The sequence below is a fragment of the Aythya ferina genome (assembly GCF_964211825.1).
Source record: "Aythya ferina genome assembly, chromosome: 4".
NCBI lineage: Eukaryota > Metazoa > Chordata > Aves > Anseriformes > Anatidae > Aythya > Aythya ferina.
The window spans coordinates 76,493,270-76,497,094 of record NC_140300.1 but is presented as its reverse complement, the minus strand read 5'-3'; positions in this window follow the sequence as shown (position 1 = coordinate 76,497,094).

Below are 3,825 nucleotides of genomic sequence, written 5' to 3'. Positions count from 1 at the left end.
GCTTGCTCCTTCAAAATGCCAACCTGCTGGCTTTCTGAGAATATTTGTTCATCTGCAGTGGAGAATCCAGTGAGCTTCAAAAGTCAGAGGCAAATAAAAATTACACATTCTAAAAGCCAAAGCTATCCCTAGGAGAGAGCAGCTGCCCTCTAAACCTGCCACCAGAGATGCTCTCAATGATAGCATAATTTTTAGCTTTTATTCTCCCTAACTCCACCCACTGCCATATAATTGATAAGCATTTACTCATCAGATGTAATATAGGGTAGAAGAAAGATAAAACAACCAAGTAATAATATTTGTCAGGTAATAAGGTGCTGCCAATATGGAAACTTGACAATGCGTCAACTAGTTTCTACAAGACGTCCTGCCAATAAATTACAGAACAATTCCAAATAGGCGTGGTTTTCAAGCCTTGTCATATGTTCTATTCTAAAAAGTAATGTACATGGAGCATTTCCGCAAATTAAGTTTGATCAAATTATTAGCTTCTTTGGGCAAACTTTCTTCTTCACAATGGAACGACTGTCTTGTTTCACTATCTCACCACAAAAACCAAACTGAAGCTTTATTGGGTTTGTCAACTACTCTTGTTGTTAACTACTCTTGTTTATTTTGTTTGTTTGTTTGTTTGTTTTGGTTTGGTTTGGTTTGGTTTGGTTTGGTTTGTTTTTTTGTGTGTGTGTGTGTGTGTGTGTGTGTGTTTTTTTTTTTTTTGCAATACCTCTGAGATGTAAATGTAAATTGCAGCAGGCAGGAATCAACAATGGAAGGGAATAAAACCTGCTCCCTCTGTTGCTCTACAAGAAATTAGCCAAATTATATCCAAATTATATTACAGGGTTACAAAATGTACTGTGGTGAAGTAACAAGTCACCTATCTTTGCATCTATCCAAATGCACAATTTAAATATGCTAGATAAGCAGGTTTCTCCTTCTATCCTCTGAGATGCCAATAATTTAATTCAGTATTTTGAGAAAGACCCAGTTCAGGCCCTTATCCTGACCCCTCTCCTCTCCTTTTACATGCATCAGAGAAGAAACTAAAAAGTTAATAGCTGTATCCCTAGAACCTAGGAGGAGCCCATCAGCTGCTCATTTACAACCTGATCGCAGAATAAACAAACAAAATTGTGGAATGAACACTCTGGGCATAACTTCCAAAGCAGTTATATGCTGGTCTACGCAAGACCATTCCTTTGCATGCAGTTACATTTGCATGTTTGTCTGGAGCAGGCACTGTCTGTTCAAAATGCCTTCATCCACGGGTACCACAATCTGGTTTGTGTGGTGAAGCAGCCTCACTGCATGCAAGCAGGGTTCTTCAGGAATGAAAGCAGACCCAAAGACACACTCTAGAAAATGAGCACAATATGCTCCAGTCATTAAGACAAGAGTCAGAGTGCACTGCATACCACTAACTCCTTCTGTTCACACCCTGCACTCAGGGACACACAAGCAGTCTCCTCACATTTTACAAGCTCATGATACCATGATATCCTTCTTGTGCCATACCATGGGGTGAAGTACCTTTTGTATCTTCAGATTTGCTGCTGAATGTCAGTCTTCTGATCTTCATAATTCCACTGCACCTTCTTCCGCAATCTAACTTTCCTTTTGCCTCTTAATTTTCTACCTGCCTTTGCTAACCTATTTCTGAGCCTTTGTGTCTTCTATAAGAAATTGCTGTTTGATTTTTTTAATGTTTTCTACCTTCCCATGGCTTTCTCTCAATGTTTACCTCAAACCCTTTTCTCTGCCATCAGGCTGGTGCTGCCACATGAACCATTACCCACTGTTCCTCACCCCTCTCACCAAAAGGTATAGGCTCATCTGGGCTTCTTGAGGAACAATATTTCTTTGTTAAATATAAAAAGCTTTGGTCGCTTGTTCCTCTTTAGCTACCATTCTTTACATTCTCATTTATGGCCTCTTCCCACAGCAGCTTGTCATGCGTTCCTTAAGGCAGCACAGGGTAGAGGGTGGCGGATAAAGGGATATCAATTCTCTGGCACAACACAGCTCATCTGAATAGCTTTCAGCTTCAGCACAGGGCATTGGCATGCACAGCGTCTGGATGTTAAAAATTTTGTGGGCGGGAGGGTGGAGGTAGTATCTGGGACCTAATGTAAGGCAGGAAAGGTGGGCCAAATGAAATATTGATAGCCCATCAAGACATAACAGGAAGGTGTAGCAACAATCTTAATTGGATGCCTTGGCAATCAGCCCGGGCATGGGAAAGAGAGATCACTTCTTGAAAGGAGAGGGAGAAAGACATATTTCTCTAACCTCAAGTTTCCCTTCCTGAATGAGGGATCATAACACAGAATCACAGAATCACAGAGAGTGATAGGGATAACTGTTTTCCATCCTGTCAGAACTTACCTTCTGCACTGCCTCTCTAACCTTTACCAAGTCATATTCCCCTCAAACCACAGCAGCAGCATGACACTTGAATTCTTCCCTTCTACCTTCTAGAAAAACAGAGAGCAAGCAACCCTCCCCTGCTCACCCTTCCACCCCTCTTGAATAATGGGATTGCAACCCTTTGTTAGCTATAACTTTTCCTATAATTTTCCCTGGGAAACCATTCAGTCCAAGACCTTTGAGTCTTCCTGGGATCTGCTCTGACAGCTATCATGGGCATATCCCCAAAAAGCAGAACAGGTAGCAAAGTTATGTTTGCTGAGATGCACCACTGGGATGGGAAAGGGAAGAAATAAAACAGGGCGTTTTGGCAATCTATTGCTTTTCAGCCAACATGTCACATTTGCCACACAGCAGAACATAATTTCAAGCTTTTGGCCAACCACACAAGCAAATGAATCCTTTTTGTGGACATGGAACATATATCTTTATACTGACTTACCAGTCTTAAAGAGGTTACTTATGACAGAAAGAAATTATTCTGAAGCTTCATCTTGCTGGCATCAGATCAGTCAAACCTGACTCTAATGTTTATTTGCTGCTCTTAATCCATACAAATGACTTTTGGCTGCCTGAGAAAAATGGGAGACATTGATATTTGTATTTCTTGAGAAAGAGATACATACATTGCCCTCATCTCCATCATTTTCTCTAAAACCAAAAGATCCAAGTGTAGGCAACAACTGATAAAAATTATGTGTGACAAAACTAAACTTTATCAAAAAACCTCAACTTTACCACTCAACTTTATCAACTCAGAAAATTACAAATGCCAACATTCATCTGTGCCAAAATACAGGCAAAGCTTCGGCTTGAATCTGATCTTCTATGATATGATTGTTATGAAAAAAAAAAAAAAAAAAAAGATGATAAGATCTTTATGAAAAAATTCTAGGTCAAACCCCCAGCTGAAGGGATGCAAGACACAGACTCCTGACGGCTCTTGAACAGAAGTTTATTGCCCTTTTTAACTACTATATATACTTTCCCCATAGTCCCACGTGCTGTCCGTGCCTGAAACAATACAATTGGTTAGAGACCCTCAGACAAACTTTGAGCCAGCCAGCAATTGGCCACTGCCCAAAACTCATCTTTAACACTGTAGCCAATTTACATTATCTCAACTTTGCTCAAGTTTTTGTTTCTACTGCTTGTTTCCTATCTCTAATTCAGGGATGTGTGAAACAGCGCGAAGCCACCTGCAAATTCCTTTCCCACACCCAGCTGCCCATCTGCTTTTAAGAACTGCTTGTACAAAATTCTAGCATGTTAGCACTGATAAGATTTGTTAAGCTTAAAGTAGCTAAGTAATAGTACTTAGACTTCAGTGAGGCCATATATTCTGAAATGTTGTCTCTGATACGGGGTGAAAAATGATTACTTAGGAAAAAGAATAAA